The sequence below is a fragment of the Sinohyriopsis cumingii genome, chromosome 9 (genome assembly GCF_028554795.1).
Source record: "Sinohyriopsis cumingii isolate HCF-2022 chromosome 9, ASM2855479v2, whole genome shotgun sequence".
Classification (NCBI taxonomy): domain Eukaryota; kingdom Metazoa; phylum Mollusca; class Bivalvia; order Unionida; family Unionidae; genus Sinohyriopsis; species Sinohyriopsis cumingii.
In genome coordinates this window covers 8,462,931-8,485,780 of record NC_142969.1, presented here as the reverse complement: position 1 = coordinate 8,485,780, position 22,850 = coordinate 8,462,931, and positions in this window count along the sequence as shown.

The window sequence follows — 22,850 nt, the reverse complement described above, 5'->3', positions numbered from 1 at the left end:
TTCATTGAGATATACGGCGTTAATCATTGATAGACTCCGCTTCACTCATTGAGATATACGGTACTAATCATTGATAGACTCAGCTTCATTCATTGAGATATACAGCGTTAGTCATTGATAGACTCCGTTTCATTCATTGAGATATACAGTATTAGTCATTGATAGACTCAGCTTCATTCATTGAGATATACAGCGTTAATCATTGACAGACTCCGCTTCACTCACTGAGATATACGGCGTTAGTCATTGACAGACTCAGCTTCATTCATTGAGATATACGGCATTAATCATTGTTAGACTCAGCCTCATTCATTCAGATATACGGCGTTAGCCATTGATAGACTCCGCTTCATTCATTGAGATATATGGCGTTAATCATTGATAGACTCAGCGAGATATACGGAATTAATCATTGATAGACTCAGCTTCATTCATTGAGATATACGGCGTTAATCATTGATAGACTCAGCTTCATTCATTGAGATATACGGCGTTAATCATTGATAGACTCAGTTTCATTCATTGAGATATACGGCGTTAATCATTGATAGACTCAGCCTCAATCATTGAGATATACGGCGTTAATCATTGATAGACTCAGCCTCATTCACTGAGATATACGGCGTTACTCACTGGTAGACTCAGCCTCATTCATTGAGATATGCGGCGTTAATCGTTGGTAGACTCAGCCTCATTCATTGAGATATACGGCGTTAATCATTGATAGACTCAGCTTCATTCATTGAGATATACGGCGTGAGTCATTGATAGACTCCGCTTCATTCATTGAGATATACGGCATTAGTCATTGATAGACTCAGCTTCATTCACTGAGATATACGGCATTAATCATTGATAGACTCAGCTTCATTCATTGAGATATACAGCGTTAATCATTGATAGACTCCGTTTCATTCATTGAGATATACGGCGCTAGTCATTGATAGACTCCGCTTCATTCATTGAGATATACAGTATTAGTCATTGATAGACTCAGCTTCATTCATTGAGATATACAGCGTTAATCATTGATAGACTCCGCTTCACTCATAGAGATATACGGCTTTAGTCATTGACAGACTCAGCTTCATTCATTGAGAAATACGGCATTACTCATTGATTGATTCAGCTTCATTCATTGAGATATACAGCGTTAATCATTGACAGACTCCGTTTCATTCATTGAGATATACGGCGTTAATCATTGATAGACTCAGCTTCATTCACTGAGATATACAGCGTTGATCATTGATAGACTCAGCGAGATATACGGTGTTAATCAATGATAGACTCAGCCTCATTCATTGAGATATACGGCGTTACTCATTGGTAGACTCAGCCTCATTCATTGAGATATACGGCGTTAATCGTTGATAGACTCAGCCTCATTCATTGAGATATACGGCGTTAATCATTGATAGACTCCGCTTCACTCATTGAGATATACGGTACTAATCATTGATAGACTCAGCTTCATTCATTGAGATATACAGCGTTAGTCATTGATAGACTCCGTTTCATTCATTGAGGTATACGGTATTAGTCATTGATAGACTCAGCTTCATTCATTGAGATATACGGCATTAATCGTTGATAGACTCAGCTTCATTCATTGAGATATACAGCGTTAATCATTGATAGACTCCGTTTCATTCATTGAGATATACGGCGTTAATCATTGATAGACTCAGCTTCATTCATTGAGATATACGGTGCTAGTCATTGATAGACTCCGCTTGATTCATTGAGATATACAGTATTAGTCATTGATAGACTCAGCTTCATTCATTGAGATATATAGTATTAGTCATTGATAGACTCAGCTTCATTCATTGAGATATACAGCGTTAATCATTGATAGACTCAGCGAGATATACGGCTTTAATCAATGATAGACTCAGCCTCATTCATTGAGATATACGGCGTTAATCATTGATAGACTCCGCTTCACTCATTGAGATATACGGCGTTAATCATTGATAGACTCCGTTTCATTCATTGAGATATACGGCGTTAATCATTGATAGACTCAGCTTCATTCATTGAGATATACGGCGCTAGTCATTGATAGACTCAGCTTCATTCATTGAGAAATACGGCATTACTCATTGATTGACTCAGCTTCATTCATTGAGATATACAGTATTAGTCATTGATAGACTCAGCTTCATTCATTGAGATATACAGCGTTAATCATTGATAGACTCCGCTTCACTCATTGAGATATACGGCGTTAGTCATTGACAGACTCAGCTTCATTCATTGAGAAATACGGCATTACTCATTGATTGACTCAGCTTCATTCATTGAGATATACAGCGTTAATCATTGACAGACTCCGTTTCATTCATTGAGATATACGGCGTTAATCATTGATAGACTCAGCTTCATTCATTGAGATATACGGCGTTAGTCATTGATAGACTCAGCTTCATTCATTGAGATATACGGCATTAATCATTGATAGACTCAGCTTCATTCATTGAGATATACAGCGTTAATCATTGATAGACTCAGCGAGATATACGGCGTTAATCAATGATAGACTCAGCCTCATTCATTGAGATATACGGCGTTACTCATTGGTAGACTCAGCCTCATTCATTGAGATATACGGCGTCAATCGTTGATAGACTCAGCCTCATTCATTGAGATATACGGCGTTAATCATTGATAGACTCCGCTTCACTCATTGAGATATACGGTACTAATCATTGATAGACTCAGCTTCATTCATTGAGATATAGAGCGTTAGTCATTGATAGACTCCGTTTCATTCATTGAGATATACGGTATTAGTCATTGATAGACTCAGCTTCATTCATTGAGATATACGTCATTAATCATTGATAGACTCAGCTTCATTCATTGAGATATACAGCGTTAATCATTGATAGACTCCGTTTCATTCATTGAGATATACGGCGTTAATCATTGATAGACTCCGCTTCATTCATTGAGATATACAGTATTAGTCATTGATAGACTCAGCTTCATTCATTGAGATATACAGCGTTAATCATTGATGGACTCAGCGAGATATACGGCTTTAATCAATGATAGACTCAGCCTCATTCATTGAGATATACGGCGTTAATCATTGATAGACTCCGCTTCACTCATTGAGATATACGGCATTAATCATTGATAGACTCCGCTTCACTCATTGAGATATACGGCATTAATCATTGATAGACTCCGCTTGATTCATTGAGATATACGGCGTTAATCATTGCTAGATACAGCTTCATTCATTGAGATATACGGCGTTAGTCATTGCTAGACACAGCTTTAATCGTGTTTATATACAACTTTAGTCAAACTGTCTTAAGAACAATTCTGCGTTTTTATACCAGTGTCGTCCAAATGATGATATAAACAATGCTACGAGTTGATTTATAGACGTGTTTTTAAAAAATGAACACAACTGAAGAAGAAAAAACGATTATTTCTGCAGACGAATTTTAAAATGTTCAGCTAGAAAAAACTGCAGACTAATAACCGCAGGTTTTGTATGGATATAGAAAGTGTGCGATACAGTTCTCTGTTTCTCGCTGTCTCTGTGTCTCGATTTGACTAAACTCTAAAATGACGAAGAGCATTACAGAACAAGATTCTCACAAATATTTAATGCCAAATATAAATTTTACATTTACTAAAAATTGCTTTTGCTTGTATTGAAAAGCAGTGCACACACACATACATACACACATACACATATTGAAGTATCTGTGAAATAGGGGTACAATGATACACCCAAAACCTATATTGCCCTATACCAAACCCATACTGCAGTACGTATTGCAATGCAGTAATATTTAATGAAAAAATAAAATAATCACTGTAACATTTACTACGCGAAACAAACATCTCTAAAAAAATGTTACCTTGTAAGAATTCAACATGAAACAAATCTGCAAACAACCGAAACCAGTGAAATTATCAGCAAACAGTAATCTCACTGACATTTCTAGTATGTCTGATTAAAAATTCCCACACTGCAAATTTTGCTTTTTTGTTGCTAATAATTTTTGAAATCCATTTGTTGAAAAATAAAATAAATTATTGAAAAATAAAATACAGGTCTACACGTCTGTCAACAAATTTGAAAAATGAATCTATATTAATTGATATTTGGAGACAAGAATAGGAAATTAATGTGATGTCAATTCTTTGATCTGACCGACCATGTATTTCACACATCAGATGAAGCCGCTGTTCGTTTAAATGTCTTTTTTCTGCTTCTCTTTCTTCACAGCAGATGTTGCATGCCTTGTTGTATGTACATTCCGGGCATGGGAAACAAAAATTATTTGAGAGGAATTGATGTATTTACGAACGCGGATTCTTGAGTACTGCTCATTTAGTGTCATTACGAACGCGGACTCTTGAGTACTATTCATTTAGTGTCATTACGAACACGGACTCTTGAGTACTGTTCATTTAGTGTCATTACGAACGCGGACTCTTGAGTACTGTTCATTTAGTGTCATTACGAACAGGATATAAATACCAGAGGCAAGGTGAAGTATGGGATTATTATCAAGAACTGGAAAAATATCCCCTGGTTTGAACTTGCCATCCACCCCGCGCCCCACCCACCCCAAGTTAAACTTTTCCCGAATTAAGGTAATGTGCATCTCGTTTTACATTCTCTTGCAATCTCGTGCAATCTCGTGCGAGACATGCATCTAGTAAAGGAAGAAAATATGGTTCTTGAATTACATTAAAAATGAGTGCAGTATGCACAGATTTGAAGAAAAAAAGACAGTGAAAAAAAATCGCGGTACAGAGTTCCATGTTGCGCTATGTATTGCTAGAGCAACAAACCATACTATATCGTTACACCCCTACTATCAATCTAAATGTGCATGAGTTATTACAAGTAATAGGTGTGCCAGTGATTTTAGTTACCCTTGATTTTAACCCAGTAAGATACAGAGTAAATTTCGATATAGCCATGGCTAAACTAGCATTTGCAATTATAATGTCAGACAATTATATCAATCATTTCGAAATAGAATATTTTACTAGTAAAGAAAGTTATAACGAGTTAATGATGACAATATAATTCGAACCTCCAGAGTCTTAGATATCAGTTTCTCTAGTCATATAGGTTTGTTATATATTCAAAAATTTTAATGGATTTTAAACACTGTCAATGGTATTCGAGGTGCAGTGCCCAAAACAATGAGATTTTAGATTTATACTGATAGGACATGTTAATTTTCTTATTATTCATTTTTTTAATGATCGACAGGAATTATATAGGTGGTGGTTTTTTTTTGTTTGTTTGCTTTTATTTTTATTTTTATTTTTTTTTAACTTACACACCTAAAACATGACACGTACACCCGTACACATATACATCTGATTGGCAACGTAATTACTTATCCTAAAACATTTCGCATACTTCCAAGATGTAACTAGATAACATTTTTGAAAAGTATTTCAGCACCTTTTCCACTCAAGTTCTTATGCTTTCAAAATTTACATCTTTAATGTACAATCAGGTATAAATTTACTTTTTCTATTTTACTTAACTAGCATTTGGCGCTTATAAAATGTGTTCTAGATAACGTTCATTTTTCATAAATTTCTGAATAAAAAGATTTTCCCGTTTTATCAAGTACCCAACACATTTCTAATTGCAGGTTCCAAAGTGATGCAAAAGTATCAATGACAGGTGCGAGTTAATGCGTCTCATTCGCCATATTAGCTACACGGGGATCAATATTGACAAGAATGAAGCTTTTAACTCTGAGTGAATGACTAAGTGAATATTTCCTTTTCACAAATGTCGCATATGGTCCATAGCCAAAACTTATAGGATACGACATTGTGATAAAATGTTTTATTTTTGCGCTTTTCGCGACCAGGTAAGAAATTGTTAAACTTTAACTCCTAGGGCAACTTTAAGAACGAAATACAAGTTAAGATTGTTATTAAATAAATAACTAAAGAAATACTACTACTACAACCACTACTACTAATAATAAAGAAAATAACCATAATTAGAAACAACAGTATTAATTTTAAATTGCGAAAAATTGAATCAGCAGAGGAAAAATATTGTGTTGTTAGCTAGAGTCTAGTAATGTTTACGTGTATGACGGTTCCCAAGCATACCTGAAAATGTTTACGTGTATGACGGTTCCCAAGCATACCTGAAGATGTTTACGTGTATGACGGTTATCAAGCATGCCTGAAGATGTTTACGTGTGTGACGGTTCCAAAGCATGCCTGAAGATGTTTACGTGTATGACGGTTACCAAGCATGCCTGAAGATGTTTACGTGTATGACGGTTACCAAGCGTGCCTGAAGATGGTTACGTGTATGACGGTTACCAAGAATGCCTGAAGATGGTTACGTTTATGACGGTTACCAAGCATACCTGAAGATGTTTACGTGTATGACGGTTACCAAGCATGCCTGAAGATGGTTACGTGTATGACGGTTCCCAAGCATGCCTGAAGAAAAGGACAATGGTTTGATTGTTTTGGCTTAAACAACAACTTTTGCGATCGATGTCATGTTGCATTTGTCAGCCAGAAGTAGCTTCGCATAAACACATATTTTCACTAGAAAAAAGAAGGAACATACAGTGGCACTAATTTAATAACAAAAATATAATTCTAACTTCACTTTGACTCTCACGAACTAGGAATTCAATGCGATCATACAAAGCTCACGTGAAAGGTAAACATTTTTCAATAAGTGATTAGTTGAACGTCACTTTTCTTTTCTTTTATTGTCAAATATTTTATTTGAGACCATATGAAATTATTTTTGTATTTTTGTTAATTGGTCATTAGTAACGGGTAAAAGTACTTATATACTGTATGTATAATGAGACTCATTGTAATATCCCTTAACATTCTAGCTAGTGTAACACATACTAAATTTGCATTCTCGTCCCTACATGCCTAATGAAATTCATAAGACACCATGGAGAAAATAAAATTTACTTGTCTCATTGGAATGAAGCAGTCATTCAGTCAGTCGTTCAATTAGTCAGCCAGTCTGTCTGTCTGTTTGTCTGTCTGTGTATGTATGTATGTATGTATGTATGTATGAGTTTGTATATGTGTGTGTTTGTGTATGTGTGCCCACTGAGTATCCCAAAGCACTTCAGTTCCAGTGGCGGCAAAACCGTGACTTTCACCGAAAGCAAACCGTTTACCCTAACTAAAATATGAATGAAAAATGCTAACTTTAGCAGTATAAACAAATAGCACGCTCTTTTTGTCAATATTCTTATTCAACCATGAGTTGTTAATGATGTCAAGATTAAAGTATTAATACTCTAGTGTGTGTAGATTCTATCCATCTTGTAAAACGTGCGATGACACAAAACTACATACAGATGAATTTCCTCAAAAATTACTTTGTTAGTTCTGCAAATCCAATTGTCATGACCATGTCATTGAAAAACTAATATACAATGAAATTATACTGTATGAAATTTGCATATTGAGATCAACGGACTATATAGCAAATACTAAAATTACTATTGTTAGTAGATGTGTATTGCGCGTAATTCACAATTTATTGGAAAACATAAGGAAAACTAGAAAATTAGAGTCCACATGAAGAATGATTGGCCCTGGTGGCGCCGAGTGGTTTAAAGCGCTCCCCTTTACAGATAATTCGTACGACCATCTCTATCCGCGTCAACTTGAGTCTCGGCTCGATCAGCGTGGGCACGTGAGTAAGTTTGCCAATAGTGTATCTTGGGTCGATGGTTTTTCCCTGGACTCTTCCTTCACCAGATGTACTGGCAACCATGTATAGCCTATCACGTGCTGATAAATGGCGTTGAAAACACACACACACACACACACACACACACACACACACGAATTTGCATTGATCGAGAGACACGGTCACCTGGCGTTTTTTTAAATTACTCTAAAGAAGGATCCCACTTGTTACTTATGACCTTTTTGATAATTTCCTTTGAAAAATTTGTGATACCAGAAAATTTACTTGACTTACCTGCCGGAAAACTGCATGAAACCATTGACCAGCCTTGTGAGGATTGGCATTCATCTAAGCAAAACTTACGTATGAGTCAATAAACATTTGTTTGCATTATCAATATTTAATAAACAGAATCCTCTTGCAGCTCGTTTGTACATACATACATTGCATCCACAATAGTATACATGAAACAGAACAATGCGATGCAGTTCTATAAGGTACTATGAAGCCCTGAAAACCACATACAACTGGTTAAGTGATTCTAGGACACACGGTACTAATTCAACTCTAATAGTAAACATATGGAAACACCATCATATTCAAAATTCAATAACTTAAAATTTCTGGGTGCTGATGATGAGACCTATAATTCTCCATGCACATCTAACCTTGATGTAAGCTTATGTGTGGAGAACACCATATGACCCGCGGCATTTTGTTTACATACATGTGCATGAAACACATGTTATTGATTCTGCACCAAATGAATCAGGTGCTACTTTCATTACAGAGTACTCCTGAGTCAAGCCTGTAAGAATGCTAAAATTGAATCAGTAGAAATTTGTCTATATTTTTGTTAAATTACATATAGGATAAGCTCTCAAAAAATATTTTTCCTAAAATTTTAATTTTTATTATTAACCAATTATGGACCACCAAACCCGTAAATACTCTATTATTTCTTCACAAATTCACCCATTTCTAGACTGGTTCACAGTTCTTCCGTATAAATGAGTACCGTGTGTCCTCTATGGAGGTCCACAAGCGGAGAATAAGCTTCAACTGCCGTTGTCTTATGACAGTAGCGGACATTAAAGCGTGCGCCATATTGTGTACGGAAGTAGAATGCGATTTTTTGACATGTTGAATATTGAGTTTTATTTAAAGTGTAAGCGTACATATATGAGAATAAAAATGTCTTACATTAGAATTGTAAAACGATTCAATTAGAAAATTATAAACATCAAAGTAAAGTATATTTTAATTAAAGACGGAGCACAAACCAAAAATAAAAAATAATGCAAATACCAAATTGTATCCATAAAGTTTTTTATATTTCCATGTTCCTTGTCTATTGCTTCATAAACAAAAATAATTGGTATATTAGCTTTATTCACAAAAGTAAGGGCAAGCCAATTAGATTTCTTCGATATCACCAACTTAGTCAAAATATTACTTATTAATATATTGTTATATTGCAATATTTTGCAACAAAGCACATTTATATAAACTTGAAATTTGTTTCCAGAATTAAATGATTCATCTTTCCTATACACTTGCTACTCATTTTTCATTTTGCATTATGCAATGATTTGTCATGCAGAAACTCCGAATTCATAGGGTCACGTGGTCATTATTGGAATTCAGATACTAAAATACGCCATGTAACCACTGGGACTTTCTTTCAGAAACTGAAAATGTCATGTATCTTTGACTGCATTTATACAATATCATTTTTCAATTAGATACACGTTTAGCTTTGTGATCGGGAAACCATACGTTGAAATTAAATTTAACGTAAATCCTCCTTTGAAAAAAATCGAATCTTATTGAATAAGAAGATGGGTTGAACAATTAAACTGACTATCGTTAAGTCGCGTTATAAATCATTTATTGGATACAAAATTAAGTCGATATTTTGTTCCAGTACCTGGCTGCTATCACAGAAGGAATAATTGCTCTTGGTTCTCGCCGTATAGTAACTATACCTAACACAATAGCTTTTTTTTTTTTACAGTTCCAATTAAAACATTTGCATGTACCATGAACGGGCACACAACCAAACGGAAACAGAATTATTAATTTGCAGTTAATCTGTATTCCGACTAAATGTCGCAAGCCATGCCCCTTTATTGCAGTTGCCTGTGTCGAGCTTTTTTCGTATTTCATGAGTAGATACGCCGTCAACTAACGTACGTAAGAACTCATTACACATTAGCTCGGTTTATCGATCGATATATGACTGTGTGTGAAAGAGAAACATTGATTGTCTCATTCAAACAGCGTAAAAGGCCATGTTAGGTCCCAAATATCATGACTATATTACATGCGAGCGCAGTGAATGTTTACGCCCTGGTATGCATAATGTGAAAACAAGAAAATATCTGCACAGGAGGCCACGAAGAATAAAAGGAACGTGGCGGATCGTCTTCCGTGGCTTGCGACGATGAATCCGACTACGATGTGGTCTTAAAAATATAGAGTTATTTATTTTCCTTTTATATGTAAAGACCAGATATATTTCATCGCTTGGTAGAAGAGAAATGTCATAATTTAACGAGTTGTTTGTTACTCACGCACGAGAAGATTATTTTTTTGGTTGGTAATATTATACTAAACTTGATCTTGAATACATGGATGGATGGATCATATCTCTCTTGAACACCCCCCTCCCCCATTACGTAAATTCACCTCGCTTTCATAGGTTGATCATATTAATATCAGTGGTAGGATGGAGATGACATAGCACGTAGCAGTAAATTATATTTGTGAACTATTTGACTTGTCTGACCATAAAGCAAGTCCTATTCAGCAATCCATCAGAGCGGGTTTATCATTGTCGTCAAGTTGGTAAGTGGACACAACTTAATAGCAACGCGAACGGAGTCGAGTCAGATTTCTTCAGCAACAAATAATTTCCATGTCTGAAAGGTAATGCAGTTTCCATGCATTTGTTCTAGCTCACACAGTGCTCGTATTCTTGCTATAGGTATAACTTCTGGGGGTGCACTTAGGATATATTTGTCACATGATGAAAATACAGGAACGAAAAGCATACGAAAGTTATTTCTCTGATAATTTTCTATATTTTGCACTTTTATATTGTTAGAGAGAACAATAAGAGTTGAACCAGTGTTTGTATATGGGCAACGGCACCTATCACATCTGCGTCATCCCCGCACCCCCCCCCCCCCCCCCCCCCCGGCACGCAGCTAACTAAATAATCTGGTCCACCACATTAGGGCTCTCTTTGAAAAAGACTGCACCAAATTAAAGCACACAAGTATCATCTCTAAACAAAGACGGAACAATGTAGAAGGCAAGGGCTCGACGTGCTCAAAAACTCACCACTAGGGTTTAAGCACTATAGGAACAAAACCACTGGACCTATATAAAAAAGCAGTGCAAATGAATTAAATTATAGTTACAAATTCAAATCTATATACTAAATAAGTAGGAAAGGGGCTTTCCCTCAATCGTACATTTTAAGCTTGGTGTCATGATACTATAAAGATTGTTTATACACAGAATGCCACCATAGCAGGAGCACGAGAGAGAGAGAGAGAGAGAGAGGCTCATACATGTTTTGCTCTGAGTGAGCGAAAAGAACGTGCTTGTCATGGGGAATGTATACATCTATCCCTTCAGACCCACACAGATGTAATAAATACATCACATCAAATTCAATTCTTTCATAATTTTGTAATATATATGAATGTGGGTTTGTATTTATAATACACTTCCACTTTCTAGCGTTAACATATTTGAGCCAAGCTATATGAATTTAAGGACAAACTGACATTTATAAACGTGTATTGTGTTGCATATAAGAATACTAACTCTGAGAACATCTTCATAGTTCAGCATCCGTGTGCTGTACAAAAATATGGACTCAGTATAAAATACAGAATCCTTACTGTGAAATATACCAAGACAGAGCCGTCAGTAAACCGAAAGGTCTTGTAGCTTGAATAGTTTCCTAGTCAAAAAACGTCCTTCCATTTAATAAAACTGGATCAAACTTCTCTAACACCAAACATTTAATATGAGAGAGAGAGAGAGAGAGAGAGAGAGAGCTTTAGCATCTATTGTTACGCATATTATTACAGACGAATCAATGATTATTGATTGATTTTTCAGTTGGTCGGTTTACTGACCGATCGTTTATTTCATCAGTACATGTTAGATCCAGCATCTCTTTTAAGCAGGACATTTTATATGTAAAATTTATGAAGGAAAAGATATTTGATAATTCTGAAACTGTACATTTGTGAAAGGGTTTGTGTCATGATGAACCAGTTAAAACGTAAAGGACAATTTACCATAACATGCTTGCTTACGTAAGATATATAGTTACGTGAAACAGTAAACTTGGAATAGATCCTGAATTGTTCCATAATTGATAAATGCATTAAACTTTATATTTAATTCTATCTTTAATTCTATCTATAAAGCAGATTGTTTCTTTTATATTTATATCGAACGTGTGGTTTGCCCACTATATTGGGCTGACGTTTAAGCTCCTGAAACATGTAATCCACTTATCCCAATGTCCATATGTAGTCATCAGCGACACTGACATAATAAACAAAATCAGCCTTTAACTGTAGTATGTAATTTCTCATTAAGCTTTTGAAGCTTTGAACTCATAATAAGCTACATGTACTTTTGACTTGTGTTAATAGAAAGTTGAGAGAATTCCAAATTTGTTCTGGCTTGCGTGAATATAATCTAACCATTATATGAACAAAAATAAGTTTTACATACAATGTATATCAGATATTTAGTCGTGCAATTATTGATACGTAACACAACAGTCAAGCGTCGAAGAATATGTACGAACTGAACGGCAGATGATGGACGGAATTCATCAAGCTCGATAATAAATTTGTTTTCAGCCCTGTGATGTCCCCGTGAAAGTAGGGTAACCATTCATTTTCCTCCATTCTAAGTACGCTTGTAGCTGTTGGACGCACTCTTTAGTAAAACATGCAACGGCTATCATATCTGAATCAGCTTGCTTCCGGGTCCTGGTAAGGCTCTGACCTCGACTTTTAGCATCCATAAAGTCCGGAAATGAGCTGAATTTCCATGGAAGCCTGAATTGAGGAGCAACCTGTACTATGTCTCCTTGTATAGCCCTGCCAAATGTTTCCCTGAGCCCAGTAAACAGCAGTACAGCCACTAGAACTGCCATGATTCGATCTAAAAGTACATAATACTCATTTAGCTTTTTTAAATATCGCAATTTAAGTTTAAAACATGGTGGATAGCTATTGACAAAAAATAAAGATAACGAAAGCATTAAAATATAATTGTTTTGTCTTCTTTTCAGACCATTATTATCGTTTCATTTCATAAAATACTTCGTAGTTCCTCTCTCTCTCTCTCTCTCTCTCTCTCTCGTTATTTATTGTTGATATACCATGTGCTCTAAAACTATTCTAACATTTTACGTTCAACAAGGTCATGTTAACTCTTGTACGAAAGTTGGTAAACGGAGACTATATTATTATGTTGTCATGTTTTGTTTCATGATGGAAAAGGGAGACCTTAATCAGACCTTTTAGTGGAAACTACTTTTGGCTGTCCCACAACGAAAGTGATTGGTGCATCGACCTTTGTCCAAAATTAAGTTCACTGTCTACCTGACTACCTACATTGTTTTTGTAAACAACATGATAAATAGCTAAAATTTCTCTATGAGTGTGGATTAAATATTCAGTTCATTATTAATTTGAACATGTTTATCTTGGTCTGTGTCAAGGACATTGGAATTCCCCCATGACAAAAGCCGGTCCTCCTGATGATTGCTATGTTCTTTGTTATAATTTTACTATTAGACTTATCGTGTTGGATTATATCATTGTGATACATCAAAATTCTGCTAGCACATCATCGCAATTATGGCTATTGACGCATGACAACGTTCGAGACTACAGGCACATAAAGTCATTCTGTATTGGAATATATTCGGAATATAACCTAAATTCAGTTGGAACTTATACATTGGGCTTGTGATAAACTATAAGGACTATTTCAGATTTAATTGACAATAATGTAACTTTTTTTTAAGTTCACTTATATTCTAGGGAATACAATTTTGTTTAATTTTACAAAAATGTTGGTTTTCGTTCTTTTCTGTTGCTTATTGTAAGACCATAGAGTCGTAAAAGAAACCAGGAATGTCTATGTATGTATGTATGTATGTATGTATGTTTAAACATTTGTTTATTTTGTCAGATATCTCAAGTTTTTAAAAGCAATTTTCGCAAATAATAGAGGTGCGCGGTATGACTGTTATAAAGTTTTACAGTGGCATGTTTCCGATGGTGCGTACCACAAATACATTCCACCGTACCAGCACGTTGGTAGTTTCCGACAGGAAGGATGTAACAAAATTCCCGAGGAATATTGTTACGACTTTAATAATCTTAACAGAGTGGTTTTTTTTATTTATAACATTATCAGAATAGTTAAACCAAACATTGGTTTATTTTACAAAATTGTATCTGTCACAAAATAATTTTGAATATTACACATATAAATATATTTATGATTCTTTAATCACATATTTGACACGTGTCATGTATAACAATGTGGTGACCACATGGAATGTTGTGAAACAAATGCGGGCTAAATCTAACTTTCAGACAAATTTCGGATTAAATGAAAACACCACCACCAGCACCACCAGCACCACCACCACCAACAGAAACAATAAGAAGAAACAAAACCAAAAAAACAAAAACAACGCATGCGATGTTTTATTTTTTTAGTTGCGTATGTATAAGACTTCGAATCATCCTATGATTATCAGGAGCGCACTGGCTCTCTTTAACAAATATCTTGCCCGGGTCTTGGAATCCACTCAAAATTTGCCCCACCAATTACATTAGTAGTGTAGCTAGAAAACTGTAGATTTCAGTGTGAATACTTATTATTTGTATAAACAGGCTCTCAGGTGTCCGCTGTAGTGTAAGCGTATTCATCCCATCTCTGCTATAGCTTTAAGATCGGAACTTATACAAACACTCAAGATAGTCAAAGCAAATTTATACACTAAAACTTACTGACTATTTAATCTTCGGGTGTGGGAGATGGGGTTGTCATTTTCGTTTGAGCAGAAATATGTTTTCTACAGCTATTGACATACAAAAATTAAGCAAAACGGTGTCAGGCCCTTGTTCCAGATCAATGAATTGTTGGTCCCTAATATCAATGCAGTATACCGTGGTACGTTCAGAAATACAAGTGTTCATGCCACCCAGCGCTACCAAATAATATGTATATATTATTTAAAATATACGGAACTACAAATAAAAATAAAAATAAAGAAACAGACACTCCCACCAAAAAAATACTCCACAAAAACAACAGCTTAAAGAAAGAAAACGGAAAAATACAAACATTTAAATATACTTACTTTTGACCCTCATTCCTCTAGTTTGATCAGTATATGCCGTGGCGTACGTTTGCCATGTCCGTAGTGCTTTTATAACATTGACGAAAAACTAGTACCGCAGTCTTTATGCATTGTGTCCCTGTTGTTACTAATGTGAAACAGATGATCATTAATCCTGGATACGGAAAATGGCACCCAAAGCTCTGAATACTATCAATTAATTATGGGATTTGTGAATCAAATGTCGGACGATGAATCCCGGAAATAAAATGTAAATAATTTACTAAGGTCAGATTTTCCATCTCGAGGTTGGAATAAAATGACAATATTAATAAAATCAGTACGAAAGAGTTATGCATGCCACCGAATCTTAGATCCAGTGGCCGATTTAAGGCAAATTTTTCATGTGTCAAAGAGGTTATTACTGGACCGCATATCTTCTACACTTAATATTTAGATTTGTATATTCATACACGGATTTAGATTCAGAATGAATGTATTTAAACGTGCGGAATGACATTCAATGACCAACATGTTACGAATACATCGTATACTACTATGATCATATTAATAGACCATGTATCACTGGAGAGAGAGAGAGAGAGAGAGAGAGAGAGAGAGAGATTTAAATATAAACTTTCATCCGTAGAAAGTGAATGCAAAAATTATCTTGTCAACTATTGATAGATTTTTATTTCAACAATAAATCATTATAAAATGATTTAAAAAACTACGAATAAAGATCGATTTATAAATCATTAAAGACATCACTAATATGTTAAATTTTGGGGTAGTTATAGACTAATTGCCCCATGCGAATTAGTACCAATAATCTTTCTGATGTTTTAAAAATAAGTGATCCGAACGAAAGCGTCTGTAAATTGAACAATTGTTTTAAATTAATTCTCCCAAAATCTCGTTCATTTACATAAACTTTCCACACGTTATTTACGTATCTCGTTCTACCCATCTGCTTGTCTGTTTGCATGTAATTTTAATTGGTACTTCCTCTGCTTCATGTCGAAACATATATCCAGGGATGAGATGTGTCTGATTAATGTGTGATAATCAAGGAGTGTACACCGGTCTTGATAAAAAGACTGAATGACTTCGCAGTTTATTGGGCCTACACTAATGGTTTATTAATTTGTTTGCCAGCGGTATATTTTGTTGAATTTTACACGCCCGCTCTTACCTAAAATGGAATAATAATTGATTTTAAAATCTAATGCAGGAAATAACAGTAGTTTGGAAGGTGTCTCTCTCTCTCTGGATTTTTTTCTGTTCACAAAAGCTGTAAAAGCAAAACGACACAGCTTCTGTTCAGGATTTGAATGGTTCCTTTATTTAACATAACCGAATCGGATATTGAAACATTTGTGTGTCTGACATATAGACAATAAAACAGTTCTAATCGAGCATTGAACACCAACGATATCTAGCAATGTCAGTTTTCAGACTACCTTGAGAAATCGCACGGCAACGCTAATATGCTTTATATGTTCGAAGGATGGTCAAAAGGGCAAAAGTTTACCTTGCACTAAGGGCGGAATTTTTAGCCTGAGTGGTTGTGGCTATACATTTAAGGGGCCAAGCACGGGTATCGGCACAGCCCAGCACAAAATTGCCCAGTGAGGCTCCTATTGAGAGGACAGTTCACATCCAAATTCAAGACGAAAATGACACTGCTGAGTTAATTTTCGTTATGGGCATTCGCCATGTTATTAAATCCGTCCCAGGCGCCCTTTACTTTCAATTTCTCACTTACGGTTATGGGGCTTTACTTACTGACCTACACGGTTCCCAAGGTACAAAGGGTTAATAAGGAATGGAGGTTGATGGTGCATGGCTCCCTAGGTACAAAGGGTGAATAAGGAATGGAGGTTGATGGTGCATGCCTCCCTAGGTACAAAGGGTGAATAAGGAATGGAGGTTGATGGTGCATGGCTCCCTAGGTACAAAGGGTGAATAAGGAATGGAGGTTGATGGTGCATGGCTCCCTAGGTACAAAGGGTGAATAAGGAATGGAGGTTGATGGTGCATGGAGGTGATGGAACTATGTCCACGAAATCAACAGTTGAATTATAAAAGCAATCTCTTTAAATAATTAGAATCTATATTCATACATTGAAACAATAGCCAAAAGTTTAATATTTTCAAATTACGTTGTACGCTTAGTAAGGGGTGGGTGGGTTGCGTGATGGTGTGTGAAAAGATATACTATATATGAAGAAAAATAAAACATCCCAAGGTTTGGTATGTAAAAGCTTTTCCAAAATACCTGACGCTACTCTAAAGACAGCTTTTCAAGTGCTCTTATATTTTCTCAAAATGAATATTCGTTTATGTTATTAGACTTTTAAATGATAAAATTATACATAAAAAAGTGTCAACTGCGATAAAGGAACGTATCAGTGTGTGGTTAACTTGTACTAACATAAATACAATCATAAACGAATGTAATTTTAATAAAATTGTTTCATATATCGCACAACGTCAGCAAAATGGCAATAATCGTGAGCATTAATGGATTAAATACAACAGTATTAATTCAAAAATTATGTCAGCTGATAAAAACGCTTCATTTATAAGATTGACACGGAATAATATCAACTAACTCCAATACAGCCATCGTTGTAATACAGCCCATAATCATTCCCTTCTTTAAAGTCTGCATTCTAATGTTTTAGGACATACGTATATGGTACTCCTGTACAAATAGAAAGTTAGAAACTGTTTAGTGATTCTGCGGAATTCAAATTATCTCATAAATAATTATTTTGAGACCAATACATACACCCAAATTAATTTATTGATAATGCTCATATGGCTGGCTTCACTAATGCCCCCTATCGCGTCACTTCCATTAGCATGTACCGCAAAGTCCTCCATCATGACTTGCATGTTATGAAATTGTCATTACATATCCTGTGTTCTGACAATTAAATGTTGAACCCAAGGCTTATGTTTACTTTAGAAAGCAATTTATTTATGTTGTACAAAGTGGAACTGCCTTTAGGTCACGATATCATGATCTATATATATTGTGAAGAGGGATTAAGTCCGTCGAAATTCAAACCAAGAAAGGATCCGGATAACTTGCACCAGAAGTCAAATGAAGGATATAATGAAAATGAATTCATCAAGAAGGTAGGCAGTTAATCGGTTCAACCTCCATGTAGTAACATCACCTAAACGTTATGTTGTTTCAGGATTAAATCTAACGATCTGTTGAAATCGGGACAAACATTGCTTTATTTTAACATTTTCATTTCAGTAACGAGCAGTTTTGTTTTAATTTTTTAATTTTTAATTTTTATATTTTCGTTTTGCTTTATTTGATATTTTAATTCAGGAATTTAAATATACGAGCCTTATTTTGAATTCTGAAACTTTACTTCCTTCGTCTTTTATTTAATAAATGACTGCTTTGTAAATCTAAGCTGTATTTAGAACGTAATCAACGTAAACATCATCTTTAAGAACTACTGCATCTGCTGTCAAATTTAAGAAATATGTTTATTATTTTTTTCTTCTGAAATTGTTCCTGGTTAATGAAGTTTTTGATGCTTTAATGTCCGTAAAACATGTATGCTTTATCAAGCTTTAATGTCCTTGCTATGATGGGAGTAATAAGAAAAAGCAAATTGAAATGGTCAGGTTTAATACTTTGTTCATCTTTTCATTATGATGTCACCAACCCTTTTACATTCCCGTATGAAATAAATATCTACTTCAATCTTATACAGCTCCAAGTAGAGTGCACGTAGATAAATAATTGTTGAGGCTGAGACATCAAGAAATTACGCTCATTCTCTGTCTTAGGTTTGTACATTTGCAAGTTATAATATGTTTCTCGCAGAAGAAACACATTGTCAGAAAAATAACTAAGACACGATCTATGAAACAGTTTATGTATCCGAAAAATAACCCCGCGATGATCTCTGACACATTTTAGTTGTCAGAAAAAAATTTAAAAGACGATCTCTGACACATTTTAATGGTCAGAAAAGTACATAATTGACGATATCTGACACATTTTAATTAGATAAGTACCTAAATGACGATATCTGACACATTTTAATTGTGAAAAGAATAGGTATGAGATGATATCTGACATGTTCTAACTCTGTGGATCTATAATTATATCTGAATGAATCTTAATTCACTCTTGATGGATGTGTGTTCTATTACTAAGTCTAGTACATACAAGAGTTTGGCATTGAACTGTGGAACCTTTCCAACATACTTGCTGATTAACTCTCATTTAGAAAACGTCAACTCTGATTCAGGACTCGAAGACAGTGTCTCAAATCGCCTGAACATCTCCAAAGCCACAAGGGCTTGATATTTATATGTAGCCATGAAAATGGTGTCTACAAAAAAGCAAAATCAAATCATAAGAAGGGTTTGAATTCAATTTTTCAAGATGGGAATACACTTCTTTTATTCCCCATATATGGCGTGTTCTCTTTTGGAAACCTTTATGCTTCATCCAAGAAAAAAATAGAAGAAAAAAAAAAAGAAAAAGAAAACAATACAAAATCCCCAACAAAAGCAGAACAAAACACCTAAATGTAGTATTTTCCATGTACGTTTTGTCGTCTTCAAAGGGTCAAAGGTGACGTAGTGTACAGATGTTCTATAACTTTGTATAGTAGTGCACTAGTGATTCGCGCCAAATTTATGCATCCGGAACATTCTCGTATTCATCAGGGAACGATTCTAAGACTGGAATATGCGTACCATTTGTGGAAAAATAATCTTTAAAGAATTTAGAAATGCTACTAAACTTTAGAATTATTTTAAAATATGAGTACCAGCACTATATAGACATAAGTTCGTTAAGAACATTATTAGCGCCAACATAGATGTAGACGGACATCTACAAAAGAAAAGTTGTAGGCTCATTTTCGATTTTTACCTTACGAAAATGCTCATCCGTGAGGGAGAATGGGTGGGCAGAGGGTCATGATTTGGTGGACAGACAATAAGACATACAGTACTTAATGTGCAACACGAAATATACCTTAGATTCGATAAATATGAACTTTTAACTGTCCATACAGGGAATTGTTTGGTTATTTTAGTGTCCTTTACAGACAGGTTTCAAAATAATTGATGAAACCAAGAATCAAAAGCGAACACCACATCACACTCCCCCATCCCCACCCGAAAAGACCACAAAAGACTGCAAAGCATCAAATGTTTCAAACATGAGTGGGGCCGCTTTTGCTAGTTGCGGATATTCAGAACATGCGAAAGGGAGATAACCAAAGTCAACGAAGGTGAACCCTATACTTTGCATACAACATGGGTTTACGAGGAAATATTCCACACATTTCGATATAAATTAGAGAGTGTATTGATCCCCTTTTTCACGCTATTAAACTTTCGAGCAATTAACTTATGTTTTACTCGCTTCTTTTCTGTGTTTCAGGTCTGTGACTCTTTGTATAACAGCGTTATTTCTTGCAATCTCATTCCTGGCTGTCGGCACCAGTCCTGTAGAGAATCCGACTACCGAGAAACAGGACATGACAAAACTGGCTGCCGTTTTCACAGAACTGTTATCCAACGGGGCATCGAGAGAAAACAACCGCTTGTTCGATGTATCCGAGGAAAAGGTTGAACGGCTATCAAACCAAGGGACGCTACTTCAATGGTACACTGAACCAAGCCTACCGAACATTCTTCGCTCCCTTAGGGTTAAACGGGAAACTGGTGCAACAATTCCAGTACTTTGCATGACACAAGAATGTATTCGGATATTACAAGATCTATTAGCCAAAGATTCTGGCATTTTAAGTGGAAGATGGGGATAGAAATTTGAGCGCTATATACGGGATTGTGCTAAAATCATTGTTTGTATATAAATGGGTATTTATTCAATATTAAGTGGTAATAACGAACACGCTTACAATCACATTCCTTGTGTTCTAGTGCACATACTTGTTGAGTAAATGTGAGTTCAAATTTATGTTCTAGTTTGTCTCTCTTATTGTGTGGATTTTGCAACTTTCTACTGGTTGACGAATACATTGCCTATCTATTCGTGCCGTCTTTTATCAGGCACCAGTTAATCTATCTCTCCTTTCATCCAAACTATGTATGTATGTATGTATGTATGTATGTATGTATGTATGTATGCATGCATGCATGCATGCACATACGTACGTATGTATGTATGTATGTATGTATGTATGTATGTATGTATGTATATATGGTATGTATGTATGTACGTATGTATGTATGTATGTATGTATGTATGTATGTATGTATGTATGTATGTATGTTGTAGTAGTTTCGGACTGTGATGACTATAAATTTGACCAGTTACTGAGTTCTATTCTAAACCATGATGGATTTTATAACTACAAGTTTTTGACAAAATTAAGTGAAGCGGAGGACTTCAAAATGTCTAAGTGGTGTGCGTATTCCTTACAAATATGAATATAACCTGGAGAGGCACAAATAATGCTAGAAATACAAAGAACAACCGTATATCTCGATTTGATGATACATTTGAAACATTCTGGCGGCGGTTATCTTACAAATGCAAAAATAAATAAATAAATAAATAAATAAATAAATAAATAAAATAAATAAATAAATAAATAAATAAATAAATAAATAAATAAATAAATAAATAAAATAAATAAATAAATAAATAAATAAATAAATAAATAAATAAATAAATAAATAATAAAAATAAATAAATAAATAAATAAATAAATAAATAAATAAATAAATAAAAATTAATGAGAAAAACAACTTCTCTTCGCAACGTCACCCCTTCATCAACCCCGAAATTAAACAAGTGAACAAACAGTCCTTAATTTCTTTGAGTTGTCTCAAAACAAGACAGAAAAATAAAGAAACTAAGGAAAACACATACCAGCAATGAAGATTTTATAAATCAGCAAACGTTAAATCCATCAACAGCTATTGTATGTGTATACTAATAGTGGTAGATGGGAATGGGCTGAATAATAATAATAATAATAATAATATGCTACTACTACGACTACAACTAATAATAATAATATTATCATTATTATTATTATTATTGGCGTTAATAATGTTCTTAACGAACTTATATCTCTATAGTGCTGGTACTCATATTTTAAAATAATTATAAAGTTTAGTAGCATTTCTAAATTGACATCAGATATACTTTATACTTATTGCCATCAGGTATACTTTATACTTATTGCCATCAGATATACTATGCAAAGTATGCCCGAAATTCAGCGAAACAATTGCAATCGGGTTATACCCGATACCGCAATAATAACAAACACACTTTGCTGGTTTAATTCAAGTGAAATAATGTATTTAAACATTTCTGAGATAAGTACAAACCATTTTTGGCGATGTTTAATCGGTATGTGTTATATGCATGATACAATATGTGTAAACTGTTTGATTTATAAATTTTACAAGCATGCAAAAGATGGTTACATTATTAACTTGAAATAGTATATATACATGGTTTAGACTGTAAATTTGATACATTATGGATGCAATGCTTGGTTTATAAATTTGATACATTATGGATGCAATGCTTGGTTTATAAATTTGATACATTATGGATGCAATGCTTGGTTTATAAATTTGATACATTATGGATGCAATGATTGGTTTATAAATTTGATACATTATGGATGCAATGCTTGGTTTTATAAATTTGATACATTATGGATGCAATGCTTGGTTTATAAATTTGATACATTATGG